The sequence below is a fragment of the Pangasianodon hypophthalmus genome, chromosome 25 (assembly GCF_027358585.1).
Source record: "Pangasianodon hypophthalmus isolate fPanHyp1 chromosome 25, fPanHyp1.pri, whole genome shotgun sequence".
Lineage (NCBI taxonomy): Eukaryota > Metazoa > Chordata > Actinopteri > Siluriformes > Pangasiidae > Pangasianodon > Pangasianodon hypophthalmus.
Window position 1 is genome coordinate 8,358,423 of NC_069734.1, and position 18,972 is coordinate 8,377,394.

Genomic DNA, 18,972 nt, shown 5'->3' on the forward strand with positions numbered 1-18,972 from the left:
ATTTGACCTACTCGCCCGCTTGGCGCGGCCCGGGCTGGGGGGAGGCACTGCAGGTCGCTGCACGGCCGAAGAAAGGGTCTGTGCCCGCAAATAAAACGACATCATTGCTTCAGCGTCCCGTCATGTTCTCTGGACGATTATGATAATGGCGTGGCACGAACGGACGAGGTGGCTGCCGCCGCTAATGCATGGGATATAGCCTCACTCTCCCTCTCCTAGTGATTGGGTCGACTCGCTCTCCTCTTTCCTCCCTTTTTTTCCCTTCCTGAGAGGCGAGGCGTGCTTGTTGAGGATGTCAGGGTTAATCTGGGCACGTTTGAGCTGGCAAACAGAAAGAGATTTGCTTTATTTTGATACAGCAGGCAGACAGGGCCGAGCTCAGAATGGACTCCGAGAGGGCCTGATTGCCTATGATATTGCTTCTGCTTCATTCAATAGTGCCGTTTCTGAGCTACAGGCTGGACATCAAACCAGACACATAATCTAAATACGATTATGCACACAAACAAAGCCTGCACTTACGCTCCCGAACGGCCGCCAAACACACACAACGCAGGAAATGAAGAAAACGATATGATACGTAGCCGAAGCTGTTGCAGGCTGTGAGTCGGAGCCGGCTGTGCCGGGGCAATAAAAGGCTAGAAAACGCGTTGGGTTTTAGAGGGGAGAAAAACGGCGTGCAATAAAGCGGCAAAGCAGCAGTGCTCCGAGGCAATTTAGACTGCAAAACACAAACCATTAAGTTTGTGCATTATCTTTTAATTTAATCTGGAATGATTTATAATCCATCACGCAAGGCTTCAACCATATCCAATTATTCTCCGTGCCTTGATTGACAACAAAGGTGATTTATTAAGCTAATAAAAACTGATGTGAAGCCGAACAACCCTCCCCTCCTACCCATTCAACCCCCCTGCCCTGAGAAATAAGCAACCTGACGGAGACAGTAAAGAGACACACACCCGTGCCCTTGGATACAGGTCTGGGGTCAGTTATGTCGTTCTGATTATAATGGTGCACATTAAGGGTCGAGGAGACAGGTGGCCAGATATTCGCTTCAGGAGGTCAGCTAGGTTTTATTGTAGGACATGATCGCATTAGCACTTGCTTAGAATAAGGTAATTTACCTTCAAATTCCTAAAAAGGAACAAAGTCACTATAGTCTGTTGTTCCAGGATGTAAAAAACAGGGTTATTAACAGCAGAGTAGTTCTCAGAAGGAATCCAGGACTGGGCAGTAGCTTATACCAACTGTATAATGCATTAAAAAGAATTATGGAGAGTGTGGCAACATATCAAATATCAAAAAACTTTAGTAGTCACTTTAGTTGTAAATGTAGAAGTACCTGATTGGCTATTAATCCATTATTTAATTTTTTCCCTTGTGTTCCTTCTTAAATAGTTTACATTTATAACTTTAAGCCTGTATTGAAGACATCAGTACTGTACTACTGTTTTTGTTGGTGCTAATTTTGAACAAACCTTTGGATAAATACAATCATAATGCATACTGTGTGCCGGGAAGTCTTCCAAGTCTTCCATATTTCCCATCTGTAGTGGAAAAGGTATGACAGAGAGAGAGAGAGAGAGAGAGAGAGAGCAGGGTGCAAGTCAGATCGTATGAAAATGTCACCCACCGCAGAGTGAAGCGGTTCTCTGCAGCATCGCTGGCTGATGCTGTTATGTCTCTAATTCCTCCGTTTTGAGTGTGTCATCTTCCCGCACCCGTTATCATCTCTGCTCAATCATGTTACATTAATGAATAGTAAGGACCTGTGACACGGGTACAGGGAAATGGCTGAGTTTTCCTCTACTGTATCTTTTTAAAAATTGATGTGTTTGCTGCATTGAGGTCATGCAGACTTGTAGAGACACCTAATGAGCATTTAACCCACTGAATAAAATCAAATATGGCCTCTGCTAATTCTACAAAATCACAAAGAGACGCAGAGGGATGCATTTATTCTAAAAATATATACCACAGTTTTTTATTCTAAAAAACTATACCACAGAGGGTGAGTGTGCAAGGGCGTGTGCGCACACGTTCTTTCCTGAGTTTATTGTGTGTGTTTGTGTGTGTGTGTTGAATGGCTCATAAACCACGGCAGGACACATTAATGTCCACAGTGTTTTGCCTGCACTGGTAAACACACAAACCTTCTCGGCTAATGATGCAATACGAAAACCAGCAATCAGAGGCCTTCACGGATAGCGGCACCGCCCTCAAACACACCAATCCCACACACATACACACACGCACACACACTCACATACACACGGCATCATAATGTTAGGAGTGCATCCTTAATAGGTGCCGAAGAAAACGTCTCGCTGGTGTGTTAAACTAATTTTTTTTTTGCATTTCCATGAAATGTCTCAAAGCAAGGAATGAATGCTGTGGCTGTAGATACACACATAACAAGATGAAGGGTCAAAGGGTGGAAGATGAGGAGAAGATTAAAAGGAAAAAGGAATGCAAAAGAGAGTGCAGCAGTGTAATCACAAACTCTCTCTCTCTCTCTCTCTCTCTCTCTCTCTCTCACTCTCGCCTAGATCAGACATGTATCGGTTCCTCCATTATGCCGAGAATGGCTCTTGTAACTCTTGTAATGCATGACAGTAAAAATGTGAAGCAGCTCCAGCATGCCAGCTTGACAGAGATGTAAAAGTCGCTGTGTAGGGTTATTTATGGCTGTGTGAATTATCCTACAGAGAGTATGAAAGTTAGGGTTAGGGTTAAGGTTAGGAGCATGTGTGTAAAGGGGGGTTAAGGCACAAGAGCTGACCCTATAAGTACCATAACTACAGAGGCGGGCTGAGGGCCGGAGGAGGGAAAACCGAGGAGAGAGAGCAGGCTCGTTTCATGTGTGCTACGTGCCGAAACGAAAAGCAGTAGGATGTAAACAGGATGCGTAATTAAGACACTACCATTCCAGAAAGCTTGACATCGCACACACTCATACACACACAAATGTGCTTTTCTGGGAATGGATTATGTCTAACATGAATCATGTGAGTTCAGTAGAACAGCTTTCAAATAAAACTTTATGAAGAAATCGAAATACTACTACTACTACTACTACTACTACAACTACTACTGCTAATTATTATTATTATTATTATTATTATTATTATTATTATTAATGCAATTCTAATTTCATTTCATGCTTTTCTGCTACACACAAGACTGTACTTCTGCTATAGTCTGCTATAGAAGGATTTTTATCATTCTCCCCTGTGAATCACCTAGAGGTTAAAAAAGGCATTCTCTGCACATGTCCGCTGATCTGGAAAATGAACTAATTAATGCAACATCATTCTAGCACATAGTCATCATCAACATTTAATTTTAGACCTATAAGGATAGGCTTATTTCAAGTATGATTGAGCATTCCAAATAAGTAACACAACTTGGCTTAGCTTTCGTTTCACTGATTAAACACATGGCTTGAAATCGAAAAGCAACACAAGACCCTTTAAATCGAGGCATTCGACGTCTTTGATATTTTATTTCGGTTTAGGATTTGTAAAATCTCGGTGAATGATGGATTGCTAGCGCTCGGAGCTCATCAGCGCTGGTCTCCTGTCCCGGAACGCTGGGGGCCGTTAGACCACGGGCCTCGGCTGGGAACTGATAGCGTATCCATTTCAAAGGCCTGGCCTGATCCTGCTGTCCGAGGGAGGGGGTTGTTGAAATATAACAGGAAGAGGGACGCCACGTTTAATTATCTCATTAACACGCAAGGCCGCATGAACGAAAACGGAGCGGGCCCAAGAGTGATCCCTGAGGCACTGGGCGTTAAAACGCCTTGCATGAGTGTACTGGGTGGAGGGAATAGTGTGCATGTGTATATGTGTGTGTGTGTGTGTGAGAGAGTGAGAGCGAGAGAGAGAGAGAGAGAGAGAGAGAGAGAGAGAGAGAGAGACTGCATCAAAGCCCTTCAGAACTAAAAGCTCATGTTTAGATGTACAAGCTTTTTAAACTGCCATTTGCACACACCCTAAGGGCCTAGGCTTAGAAAGACCATTAACCTCTCGCAACCCAATTAAAGTGTGTGTGTATATATGTGTGTGTATGTGTGTGTGTACTTTCCCATGTTTGTACACTTGCCCGTGTGTGTATCGGTGTGTTGATACTCCCATCGTGCATACACACACAAATCAGTGATGCAGTAAGGATGAGGAAGTGTTACCACCTAGTATTGTGTGAGCAGGATAAAGCTCCACAGGGGGCTGCGAAAACTGAGGTAAAGCCGTACTCCTCAAATAACTCACACACACACACACACACACACAAACACACACAATGGTAATCATATACACACATATGCACTACACACACTACAAAGACTGAGCTTGAGAACACAACTGAGACATATCAGACTTTTCTTTATCTTGTTTCAAACATACCTGAGTAATGGGAGAGAGCAGAAAGAAGTATTACACTGAATTCATAAACACATAAACATATTATATTTCAAATAAACAAGAAAATCAAGTGGGAGCAAAATATAGATCCTCTGGCTAAAATGCTGTACTATAATAAAGGAAATTCTCTCATCCTCTTGCTCTAATAATCCAATCTGCAACATTTTCGCAATACAATGTTGGTTCAATCCTCTACATCTCCTATTTTTTTACGCTACTCTCCCTTTCCGTCTTTTTTTTTTTTTACCCAGTGCCTCTAAACAATAAATAAAGCGTGAGTGTAAGTGTGTGAGAGAGATACAGAGCGGGAGTGAGGCTGTGTTGATAATCCTGCGCTGCTGAAGCTTATCTGCATTGTAGAGAGGTGCGAGGCAGACAGTCTCTATCGCAGGTATTAATGTAGCGCAGTTCCCTGTGTCACGATGGAGAGATAAGCGAAGAAAGCAGCCGCAGTCCCTCCAACCTTACACACACACACACACACACAGGATGGTGAATCTGTCGCTCTCACTCTACCTTGTCTCCTCCTCCAGCACTACTTGATGTGGATGTAATCAGTACACAAGAGAATGTTAAAGGCTTTTTTTTTTTCTCTGTGCTTTTTTCAACAATTTGCAAGTTGCCTTATATCTTAATTATTATTATTTAAATACTATCACGTATTGGAATTTGTATTGACATGTGACAAAAGTTAATTACACATCCTGACGGATAGCAGTGGAACAATATATAGATATTATTTACACCTAGTGATGTCATGGTAATTGTAACACCAGGGAAGTAATATTTGCAAAGTGATATTTTAATAGGGGTTGCTGTGGCATTTTTTGCATTTATTTTATTTTTTTGGACTGAACCATTAACTTATTGTTCCATGCCAACATGGACTTATTTTTTTTCTCCCAGAAAGGTGAAAAATAATTTAAAATCAGTATTTCTGCATTGTTTGGATAATAAAAGCCCCTGAAATTATGCAACTTAATGTCGTTTTAAATAGCAACCAGATACTGTAATATACTAAAGAACTGTGATATAAGGTTTTGTGGTTATCACTGCATTGTTTTCCTTCACACCCTTCCATATCCGTATACTTCGCAAGGAAGCAGAGTACTGACAGAGTATTACTGCACAAGTCATTGCACTTATACACCTGCATGAACAGAAAATCTGCACAGCTTGACATCGGATAGAGAGTGTAATGACTGCAAGGGATAATGTGTGCTAGGACACTAGTGGACATTCAGAGACAGCTGTATACTCTGAGGCCTGACACCACAGCCAGCTCCTGTCTGGAATTCCATAACACAACCCACAATTGATCTGAGTGATTTATTGCCTCCCACATACTACCCACACACACATACACACACACAGGAAATACTCAGACATGCACAAGACATATTTAATACACTTTCAATGCTATGATGGTACAGACTGAGACACACCCTGCCATGCACACTTGTCTTTTTTTTCCAGAGAATTCTGTGGCTGGATCAGGCCAGAGGAATTCATAAACAGTGAGGCCCTTGTCAGGAGCGACATCCTCTCCCCACGCATCAGGAAGTGAGGATGAGTGTGTCATAAAAGTGCGCCGAAGGATAAAGTAGGCGGCCCGGCGAGAGAAATCAACACAACTTCACGCATTATTTTAAAGTAGATTTTAAATAACTGTCAACAGACAGTAGCGAACATAACATTAAGCATACACTATAGCAAACGAGATTGTATGAAAGACTTCATATCAATTAGTAAAATTCTGAAATGATCTATCATCGCATAGATCTTGGTACTAGATCTGCTCACCTGACATTTGGACTAGACTAGATGGTTCAGAAGTTAGTTCCAGAAGAACAAGAATACAGAAGCGAACTATGCGAGTGAAAATGGAGGAAGTTGGAAATCAGGTTGTGTTTTTCTGTTTTGATTTACCTAGTCGCACAAAAATGATGTTAATAATTAGCACAGCACTTTAAACCTGGCGTATGTGAATAAAGCCACATTTTTGCTACTTGCCTTAAGAGTTAACTTGCTTGATATGTGTACAAACTACACTGCCACAATGCACGATAAGTTCCAGGGTTCCTGAAAAAGGTTCCTGTAGACTACTTGAGCTGGAGTGTAGGGTGGGATATAGGCATGTGTGGCATGAGTGGCAGGGGGTACTGAGGTATTGGAGTTGATCACGGTCCAGTGCAATGGCTTTAGACTTCAAGGCTATATCTGAATGCTGTATGCAACTTATCTAGACTCAAAATACTACACCGGCTCATGACATCAGTTGATGGCTAATCGCTAATCAGAACAGCTGGCATCTATCGAGCAAAACGCTGCTCCTTTCTAGTGCAGATACTTCAAATCTGTAATCATGCGAGATTGGCAACCATACTAGAGATGTATATGATGGAATTTCATGCCTGCTGTACGACTTTAGCAGTGAGACTTTTCTAAAAACAGGTTGACATTTTTAAGCTCATGAAAAGGCAATGGATCAATTAAATCCATGTTCAGCACATTGGCTGAACAGGAGATTAAGCACTTAAGCCATTTAAACCCATAATGTGCACTTTACACTCATTACTTAATAGAAAACGTGCAGAAATACTTAGCAGATAATTTTACACCTGCATCCAATATAAACAATTAAGCATTTAAATGCCAGCTACGGCCTTAGAAAAGACCGGTGCTTGTCTTCTGACTACTCAGTTAACAGAAAATCTTTTTTAGAATGTTTAGTACTGTGTTTAACTGATTTTGAGAAGGTTAGGTGTTCGGGTAATGTTCTGAAAACATGAAATAATGGTTTGGTTCACAGTGTTTCTCACACAATGTTCCCAGTTAGACAAAAACAAATGAAACATTTGTCTTAACATTCCTATGGCTAAAAATATTAAAAACTTTGTTGAAGGAATGTTTATAAATGTTCTCCAAACACTCAGAAAACAAGACAAATGGCACATTCTAAAACCAAACATTTTTAGAAATGGAAGGTTAAAAAGTTGCTCTGCTAACTTGAAACTGTTAGCTTGATAAATGTAAAAAAAACATTGTGAAGTGAAACATCACTAATTCACATTTTCAGAACATGAAAGTTACAGCGTAACCTCACAGAATTTGTTGATTACGTTCTTAAAGGTTCCAGTGTTACCAAAGTACTTTAACTTCTTTGAGATACATGAACAGTATATCAAACTTGCATGCAGTATATCTGAGCGCCTTTTAGACTGTGTAATCCTTTCAGTATATTTATATTCTGGAAGCAAAACAGGAAGTAAATACTCATCATCTTTCAGTTTTAATTAGAATGATGTCCTTGTGCTGAGGAGAAGTTTTAGCAAATGATTGCATGCTTAAAGGAAAAATCCGTGTAATGAAATTCTGAGTTGACATTTTTTAGGTTACACTTTCATCGACAGGTTGGTCTGTTTTCACTTCTTCCTCCATTACCAGCAATGATGTTTGACTACCCAGTGGGCAGAAATTAGCCCTTGCTACATCTTTACCTTAAGAGAATGATGCAGCAGAGCTTTAATCCTTTCATCTGTCCAGCTCTCTCACCTCCTTATCTGTAGATGAACCAAAACTTCAGCTTTCATACTAATTCCATCGTCAATGCCATTGCGCTTGTCAGTTCATAGATCCCTAACTAGCTGAGCCGAGTCTCTGCTGTAACTCAGTGTAAAGCTGCACTGCATTCTGGGACTTTGAGTCCGACGTTTGCAGTCTCCACTACTTCTTCATTGGATGTAATATGACATTGAACATCGCTGGAAAATGGTGAGTGAGAAAAGAAGCTCTTGCTCTTTTTTTTCGGGAGCTAACAGCAAAACCTGACCTTATCACGTATGTTTGAGAGCGTTGAACTTTTTCCAATTAAATGTGCTAGCAATGTCCCCTGTGACATCAGTGTGGCACTTAACCGCTAACGTCTCTTAGGAATAATGAAAATACAGCACCAACCAACAAATCAGCACCAGAATTGCTAAACACAATAAAATATAAAATAAAAATAATACAATATGAACAATATAAAGGTTTAGACTTTGCTAATACACAGAAGTCAAACCCTTTACATTTCTCGATGTCATTTTTCAAGAATAGCAGGTTTTTGAGCGCTGTTATCATTTTTAATTTACAAGATTTAAAATATCGTCCTGCACTGTTTTGACTGGCCGCTAATTCTGCACCTGTGTGTGTGGATCAGCGTGACTCCTCTATTAGATAAAGATTTAACAAACACTTCTTACTTCTTTGACCAGTGCGGGAAGAGAAAAGCTCCTGACACACACTCTGATCCCATCTGCAGTCAAAACAAGGACAGGACATGTGTTTGGAGACAAGCTGTACTAAAAACTTAACAGAAATGTGAGATCCAGGTCCTCATCTTTTGAGGTAGTCCTGAGAAAACATGATGTGTGTGTGAGAGAGTGAGGGAGAGAGAATTAGAGAGGGAGGCAGGCAGAGGAACAGAGGACGGAGGGAAAAAAAAAGACCCAAGGGAGACCTGCTGCTAGAGGCAACATGACCTCATATTACCTGAGAGACTCAGAGGAAGTAGAAAAGAGACTGTTGTCATTCTGGGTGGACCAGGGCAAAGACACACACACACACACACACACACACACACACACACATACTCAGACTGTCAAAACAAATGTCACCATTCCAATTCAATTTGAATATCAAAGAACGGAAATGTGAATGCAGAAATTGCCATTTGAATTTGTGACAACGCCGATTCGATGTGTAATTTTTATAGAACAATTCAACAAAGGATGTAAATCTAAAAAAAAAAAAATGTTTTTTCCTAGCGTTGTCGCAGGTGTGTCAGAGTGACGTGTCTATTTTATCTGCCCTAATGTTGAACCACGAATTAAAAAAAAAAAAACACTCTCACATCCTGTTTTCTTTTCAATACTTAAACTTTCTTGCAAATCATCCGATTCAAAACATCAAAGATTTAAATGTATACACAGCTGCAGAAATGGAAGGCTTTTTATTTTCTGTTAATTTGCACTTTATTAGAATTAACTTCTAGATACATATGTGATCCTGAACAGGGAACAAAATACTTTTAAGCAAATCGTTCTCCAGTTTCAGTCCCAGTGTAGGAGGTGCGGCTTAGTGTGTTGAAATGCTGCCTGATTTAAATGCTACTCTTCCGTATGGAAGAGAATCTGTGATCACATATTAATATTATCTTGAGGAGTCATACACACTCAGACTAAGAAAGAAAGTGGTCTTTTGATCTCTGAAAACGTACAACATGAATTTGTATTTGAAACTGAAATATCACTAGAGCACCATCACTTATGTTTCAGTGCCAGTGTACTATTTATGCACGATTTACTGCTTTCTTCAAAAGTGCTCAGAAGTTAAGGATGAAGACCTGCAATAGATTATATAATATCTAGGTACCAAATATGATCCTGCTCTCTTTATGTGAATTGAGTAGTGTTACAGTGTTTGGGAGTGAGTATTGAAGTTTTAGGAGCTACTTTATGCTACTTTACTTTACTTTTTTTTTTTTACAGTTGTGGAAATCACAACCTAACATTATAAAAGTTTATTATATTTATTATTGAGTTTTTATAGTGATTAACCGACTTGACTTGAATGGGTTTAATCCAAGCTTCAATAACTCAAAAACAAACAAAGGCTTGTAAATATTTGGATCTACTGTGATCTGTTGGAGGAAAAGTTCAGGAACAAAAAGCTCTTTGGTTCAGTAAGAATATAATCCTACACATTTAAATGTGTACATATTCAAATTTGGGCCTAATATTTATAATAATATCAATATTATAATAATAATATATAATATCCAGGGCACTGATCTGATGTCCTGGATCGGTATTGGGCCGATATCAGCAAAAAAATAAATAAATAAAATTGTAAAATGGTAGAGCGGATATTAGAGAAAAGAAAGAATGACTCTGAGCCAATCCTGTAACAAATGGAAAAGATTAGAACTGGGTTTGGAAAAGATTTTTTTTGGAACTGTAAATGTTTACATATAAAGAGACTTGGTTGTATTTTTTTGTTAGGATTGATTTTTATTATATTTATACTTTATTATGTTTGCAATGTAAGTGATTTTGTGTGAAAGCTGTGGTTTTGTGTAACCCATGTCTTGAGCTATGTATTTTTTTTTAAGTGCTTCGGTTAAAAAAAAAATCATTTTGAAGTTTCAATATCAGATGGGTATTGACAGTGGCTGATTTTTTTTTTTTCACTTCTTCACTCCAGAATAGCACAAAAAGAAAGACAGCTTTTGAGTATCCCGTGACTTAAGGCTTATTCTCAGTTCTGTCTAAATCAAAAGCTGTGTCGCAAATCACTGACCTAATATTTGAGCTAATACTTAAACTATGCACTATTAATGGTTCATATATTAGACGTTCATTCTGTAAAATTAATGCACTAAACAACAGTGTTTACTGAATGTTACTGATGTTAGCTAGCTAAATTTATTATCATTGTTTTCTGTATTTCATTTTTATGTTCATTTCATTTCTAAATACAGTGTATAAATGAGACGGAAACCGAAGCGGCAATGCATACGAATTCTCCTGCCATCCTTAGTTATGTCTGTTATCTGTTACAAGTCCTTCGTCTTCCTTTTGTGGTGCATGATGGGAGAGGATTTTTACTGCACTATATTTGTTTAGATTTATTTAGTAATAAGTAGGTGATTTGAGACACAGCCATAGTCTGTGTATAAACACTAGAATAGCATTAGTACTCTCTGAATAACATCTGAGTGTGTGTGTGTGTGTGTGTGTGTGCGCGCGCATGTTTCAAAAGAGACATCTTGAGCTCTACTTAAAGAAGGCACACCGACATGTAAGCCTGAGGCTGTGCATGGAAGTTGGAGAGCACACACTCATACACACACACACACACACACAGATGCAAGTGTGCTAGCGACATGGGTTTTGAAGAGGAACACTTTAAAGATCGCGTTTGTAGCATTTGCTCATATCAGAGAGAGGCACTCTATCCTTTCATGTGCTCCTCTCTCTCTCTCTCTCTCTCTCTCTCTCTCTCTCACATTCTCTGTCTATCCTTCTCTCTCTCTCTCTTTCTCTCTCTCTCATCTGCTCAGCCAGCCCTTTTATTATTTCTCTCTCCTCTCCTGCTCTCTCCCCCGATCTCTTTTTAATTAATTACAACCTGGGCCAGTGACGAAGTGAGTGAGCTTTATCTTCCCTGCCTCCACTCTCTCACTGTGTCGCAAGGAAAGAGAAGGAACTGAGACAGAGCGAGAGAGAGCGAGAGAGAGAGAGAGAGAGAGAGCGAGAGAGAGCTAGAGAAAGAGAGAGAGTGAGAGGACATGCCACACGCCAGTGCCTTCCCCTTCTTCCACTTCCTTCCTTTCCTCCATACCATCGTTTTTTATTTCTTCTCCCTTCCCTCCCTGCACCGACAACCCCGAGCAAGTGCTAGCAAGGGTCATATCTTTTTAATTATCTTTCCTGCCTTTGATTAATTATTCCGTCTGACAATAGCGTGTTTCTAATGCTTTTCACCTGCCTGCCTTGATTGACAGCGCCTCTGTCTGAGTCAAAGCAAACAGCTGCTGCCATGATTGCCTAGCAACCAGGAGGTGATGGATGAGACCCAAAGATGGATGGCCACAATAAATCATGTCTCCTGCTATAAAACTGAGAGAGAGAGAGAGAGAGAGAGAGAGAACAAGGCAGGGACAAGGGGACAAGGAAAGGGGAAAAAGAGCATGCAAAAACAAAACAACCTTTTCACTATGTCCTGCTCTTACTCTTCCTAACACAAGTTTTTGTTCTCTCTCTCTCTCTCTCTCTCTCTAGTACATCAAATTTCATAAAGGTGAGATTTGAGCCATTTCTCTGGCACCGCATCAGCAGCCACTTCAGTAGAAACTGAGCCTGGCTAGTCTACTAGTGTTAATACTGATTTTCCCACAGTGCTCTCTTAACCTTAAAGGGATACTCCATCATTTTCCGACCTGAAACTTTATCTTACATGTGTGTAGCATATGAGCAATTAACCACAAACGAGACTTTCAGCTTGTTCTCCTGTACTGAGAAAAGAGTCGAAAACCTGTTTACTGGAAACTCACTAGTAATAGAAGGCTAAGGGCACTTGTTCAACTTGGTCAATAAATAAAATACGTTTTACTCTACTAAGCAAAGGCATGAGAGAATGTCTTGCTAAAACAGTCCTTATGTCAGTTTACATAGCGTTTCTTTTTGGGGTAAAAAAGTAATTCCTGCTACTTACTCTTAAAGTTTTGTGGTATTCATGAGAGATGGGGCCATAAGTATATTGATATGTTGATATTGATAACTATTAATGCTTCCCGATGAACAGGTAGTACCATCCCTCAGGAAAAATGATACAAATTTAGTGCAAATAACTGAAGAATGTGAAAATAAAAATGTTCTACACAAAAACAACTGCCCTTAGACTTTCATTATAAGTGAATTTCAACTCAACAGGTTTTTTTTTTGTTCTGTTCTCAGTACAGGGAAACACATCAAAATTCTTGTTTGTGGTAATCTCTACACGTCATACATGGAGATTAGGATGAAAAACACTGGAGTATCTCTTTAAAGCCATTTCGAGTGTGTCATAGGGAAGCATTTGTCATATGCTGGGAATGTTTTAGACGCTGGGAAACAAGTACAACAATGGATCCAAGAACACCCACAATATCCCACAATGAGCTTGCAATGCATGACTCAAAGCAAAACAATTAATCAGATGCTATGCAATACAATCAGGTCTGTAATAGCTCATACATCTCCACAGCCTAACAATGCAGAAATGCATCAGTGCTAAGTGGTCGACTGGTCCACTGAAAAGGATGGGCTGAGATGAATGTAGTACACAGATGCAGGACAAAACTAAGACATACACACCTATCCTATATCCAGCCGTGTGTGTGTGTGTTGTGGTATATGGAATGAATGTGATGTAGGTTTAAGCAGCATTACTCTTGCCTCTCATGTTCACGTGTCATTAGAGCATCAAGCGTGCCACAAATGTGTGTGTGTGTTTTTTCTAAAGGTCGACTTCATTTCCTCCTAATGAAGCCCAGCTGTTCTCGTTCCTTCCGCCGCCATGACGACAGTGGTCACTCCGTCCTGAGGGGCCGTCCAAAAAATTAACGACCTCGATGAAAAAACGTGTCAGCGATGCAACTTAGGGGACAAAAAAAGCGAGGTTACCAAGGTTATGGAACTGTGGCTATGATAAACAAACTCACTTTGTGGTTTGTCCCCCCTCCCGCCCTCTTTTCCACTTTTATTTTAGACCTTTTCAGGCAAAGGCGGACTTTTTTTTTTTTTTTTGCGAGAGGGAGCGAGGGAGTAAGCGAGTGATTGTGGCTCCTCTGGTATCTAGTAACAAACAAGACGAGAGCTGTCCCCATCCATCAGAGGAAGCCCGCGTCCTGGCCTAGCAAAGCCGCCCCTACCATCCCCCCCACCACCACCACCACCCTTCCTCACACACATACACACACATGCACACACGCACACACACATTCATCCCGCCGCCCAGCCCTTCACACACACAGCTCAGGTTACAGCTTTACACGGCCAGTCTAAATAATATTCAAAATGATGAATGACGTGGCCAGGCCTGTATCCATCATCCATCTCTTTTTTTTTAAGGAGCATCCATCTTCGGTAATGCTCCTTTGAATCATGGGAAAGCGAGAGAGCACCGATTCACTCGTGTAGGCCCCTTGAGAGACGGCAGGAGGCAGCGAGAGAGAGCAGCACAGGGAGTAAGAGAAGAGAAGGAGGGCACGGGGTGTCGGGTTTTGACTGATACATGTCGTCTCGTTAGGGCGAACACACTACACAAACACACACGAGATACAAAAATATACACACAGCCGTCTCAAAGCAAATACACACGCATGTTTGTCTTACTATCCTTGTGAGGACCTTGACATAATTATTAATGCAGCTAATTAATGGTATGCCTACATCTAAATCTAATTCTGACCTGAACATCTGGAACCAAAAGGAAAACTTTTGGCACATCTAGTTTTTAAAATAAAATTAATAAAAGTAGTCTTTCTCATGGGGACCAGCCAAATCAAAAATTCAAACCACAATATCAGATTCTTCTACCCTTGCGGGGACACTTGGTCCCCACCAAGATATAAACACACAACACACACACAGAGTAGGACTCAAAAGTGTTCTAACAAGAACTGATTCTGATAAACTGTTTTTCAAGAACTGCATTACAAACAGTTGTTTTATCTATGCTAATAATTCAATATGCAAATATTTCAAATTGGGAATTTTTTAAGAATTCCTGAATGAAACATGAGACAAAAACATACTATATGTTACTCAGTATTTCCAGAACATGATCTAACAATCAAACATGTGCAATAAATAAAATAACAAATGTAACAGAACTGAAATAGTCACGTACATACTACACGTACACACTACACATACATACTACACATACATACTACACATACGTACTACACGTACACACTACACATACATACTACACATATACACTACACATACATACTACACAGACACACTACACATACATACTACACGTACACACTACACGTACATACTACACGTACACACTACACATACATACTACACGTACACACTACACATACATACTACACGTACACACTACACATACATACTACACGTACACAGTACACATACATACTACACATACATACTACACAGACACACTACACATACATACTACACGTACACACTACACATACATACTACACGTACACACTACACATACATACTACACGTACACAGTACACATACATACTACACATACATACTACACAGACACACTACACATACATACTACATGTACACACTACACGTACATACTACACATACACACTACAGATGCGACAGATGAAGATTAGGTTTAAAACCACTATATTCCTTTGATTCTTGTCACATTCTAACAGCACCTGGCATTGACACACCTTGATATTTGTAAGTAACAAGAACTTTTTTGATACATGCAGAATGTTATTTTCTTTGAGATAATATAATACAAATAAAATAAAAACTGATTTTGACTAGTATGAACTTCCGACAGCTCGCTTTAACAAGTCATGCGAAAACCATATCTATTCTAATATATAAATCGACATCGACATTTAAAGTAGAGTTATATTCCCATCCTACACACACACACACACACACACACACACTCGATTCTGTCTGGAATTTTTTCCCCTGTCACACATAGGGGTTAAGGGGAAAGTGGGAGGCCTGAGTGGCATTATTACTGGAACTACTGGATCCCGCCCTCCCTTAACTGCCCCCCCTTCAGAGGCGTGGAGGCTGTGACTCCTCTCTAAGGGGGAGACAGCCCCTAACACTAGGCTCCCTGGCAAGGGCCGGTTTGATAAATGACACACGTCATTCTGTCAGGAGAGAAGGGCGGCTCCGTGATGTATGACCATACCGAGGAGCAGAGGAAATCGACTGTTTGGCATGGAGCGCCTCTCTCTTCTCTCTTTCTCTGTCTTTCTTTCTTTCTTTCTTTCTTTCTTTCTCTCACCCTGTCTGTGAGTCTCTTTTTCCTCAGTTGTCGTAAAAGTCATAAAGTGAGGAAAGAACGAACAAATGCTCTGCGCTTTGTGCATTCTAACGCTCTCTCCTTTCTCCTATCTGCCCCTATCATCCATCCTTCTTCTATATCTTTCTCAGAGTTATCCCAAAAAAGAAGGAAAAGACATGATCCTTAAAAAAAAAAAAAAAAAAAAACCTGGCAGCAAGAGCGTAGCTGTATCAATCAAAGTCGAATTTGGCAACAACGCTCCTACTATTTCAAATAAAAACTATGTAACGCAGACAAATGACCTTAACATGGGAACGAAACCTGATCTCTTCGCCAGCCGAAACTCCCGACTCATCCCCTCTCTCCTCTAACTGAGGATCCACTCTCCTTTTTTCCACCTCTTTTTTCTTTTTCTCCGTCTCTCTCTCTCACTCACTCTCTTTTCTTTTTTAACACACTGGCGGTGGGGGCCTGACATCTGCAGAGTGCATTTAAAGAAAAAAATGTGTCAGGGAAGCGTGATCCCCCTCGTGCCCCCGCCTCTCGCGCTCCCTTTCATTAGCTCACTGGCAGGGTGGCACTTCTCAAGCTCATTACAGCCCGAGGATTTATGGTGCCGGAGCCAATGGCGAAGAAAAGGCATCTGTCAATAATTGCGGGGAGCAGCGCACACACACATCTCGAGAAGCTTTGAAATCTCATTAGGTATGCAGTTATCAGGCATAAAGATCAAAAACATTACTCAACTCCGACAGAATCCTACCAAGAAACATTAATTAGCAACAGGCCCGCGTTATAAAATAAAACAGACTTCCTCTCTCGTCCTCTCTCTACCCCCTTCTCTCTCGCTATATATCTTTCACTCTCGGCTTCTCACACCTGCCTGCCTCTGCCTAGGCATGGAGAATGCTCAGCCACCCGCTGGCTGACACACACAAACACACACACACATGATCATATGTAAAATTACTCACAGGACATGAAAACAGATACAGGAAGGAAACAGTGACATGACATCACACGCAGGAAAGCATACATCATTAGCCATAAACCCTCTTGTAACACACACCTACAGGTTACAATGAATGCAAACACACGCAGACACAAAGCACGGACCCCCCACTAGAGTTAACAACACCCCCTGCTTTTCCCCCTGTCCCCTTTCTTCCTCTCCACTCATTAAATAAAAAAAAAACAACACAACAGTAAGGAAGGGGGTGGGTAATTCCCAGCATCTGAGACTGATCAGGACATGAGGAGAGGAGAAAAAGAGCATATAGGCGTTTTTGAGTCTCTCTCTTTCTCTCTCTGTCTTGCTCACTCGCCCTGTGTAGTGTGGAGAGAGGAGGAAGAGGCCTGTCAGGCTGGAGAAGGATGTCAGGGCCCAGGCTGGCCCTGATTACCAGGGCCCCTCTCTCCTTCTCCCTCTCAGCCCTGCCTTTCATCACCAGCACCGCCATCAAAAAGTAGCCTGAGAGTAACACACACACACACATACACACACACATAGAATGTAAGACTGATGGCTGTCAGTTTCCAAGCAAAGAGTTGAACAGGAGGAGGGGCTTGGAACAAAGCCGTGGGGTCATAATATATAAAAAATATCATATTGTGTTACGTGAAGAGACTATCATGCTGGACAATATGTAGTGCTTAAAATATTATTTAAAATGGAACTGAAGGAAGAAGCATTTTTCATTTACTTATTATTATTGCAATAAATAATAATCACAATATGCTTTTCTGACAGCATCGCCATTTATAGGTTTCATAAAAATGATCTTAATTTAAACTCTGACCAGTGATGATAAACTGGTAATATTGTTATATCGCCCAGCCTTAATCCAGTCACTCCTTAGCAGCCTGCATGGACGTACGCACCATACATGTATACACGTGCAAAATTAAAAAAAAAATAAAATAATAGACCTCAGACCTGGAGTTATGCCCAAATGACACTCAGAACCAAAGTCCCCTGCTGTAAACCAACAACCACCCCTTTTTTCCCCAATACTCTCTCTCTCTCTCTCTCTCTCTCTCTGTCTCTCCTCACCCCCCCTCCCTCCATCCCCTCCTCTACATGACAACAACACAGACAGGGATTACTTCCACCCAGCCATATTTCACCAGAGCACACTGGGACCCTTACAGAGATTTAATCCCCCTACATAGCTGCCAGAGTCTGCACAATCCTACACGACCTGACACACACACATACACACACTCACAAAGGGCCACAGTATCACTCTGGGAAGAGTGAAGAGAGCAGAATGGAGGAGAGAACGAAAAAGAGGAATACAGTCAGTGAGAGTTCAGTCCGATCGAATAGCAGCGCGGCGCTCATAGCCGACTCTACTGTACAGGCCGGTGTAAAAATAACTCTGGCCCAGAGCAAGAAACCCAGATCCCAGATCCCAGAAAGCCTTCTCATTTCCTGTTTCCTCCCAAACTTCCTTGCGGCAAGGGAGGAGACCCCGCCCACTGTGGTCAGCAGCGAATCATGCGGCAAGAGAGGTGGTCCGTTCTCCGGCATGACTCGGAAAGAATGAGGAAGACTCTACGAAGACTCTACGACTCTACAAATGTAGAAACGACTATTAAATGTCTAATATAATACATTCAAGAAGGAAAGGTACAAGCGCTAGAGCTTCATACACAACATAGTGTCTGTTTTTTTCACTTGCTAAGCACACTCTGACATTTTCAGTTAGTATTTCCTAATAATCTGCTGTTTCACACATGGCTTTAGTTCCAAGACAAAAAAATGTTAAAAGCTTTATTAGATGTTAGGCTAATGACATATGAACTGCTTTAATTACTAATGGCTTTCATCAATACTTTTATATCACTGACCAAAACTACTTTTTTTTTTACTTACAGAAAAAGTAGCCAATATGACTTTACTATCTATGCTTTAATTTTGTCTCATTTTCCTTGTTAAACTATTTATTATTTGTAGAATATTCTCTGAATGCAA

General features: G+C 40.8%; 1 protein-coding gene across 2 annotated transcripts in view; it reads right to left on the minus strand.

Moving 5' to 3' along the window:
• tshz3b (teashirt zinc finger homeobox 3b) overlaps positions 1-18,972 on the minus strand; it is a 40,590-nt gene that overhangs the window by 14,091 nt on the left and 7,527 nt on the right. The window contains exon 1 of one of the 2 annotated variants that reach the window (XM_053229391.1): positions 1,482-13,830. The exons of the other annotated variant lie outside the window; for it this stretch is intronic. The gene's annotated coding sequence lies outside the window, so the exon portion shown is untranslated. Of the gene's footprint in view, positions 1-1,481; positions 13,831-18,972 lie in introns of those variants that run through there. 2 annotated transcript variants of the gene reach the window in all.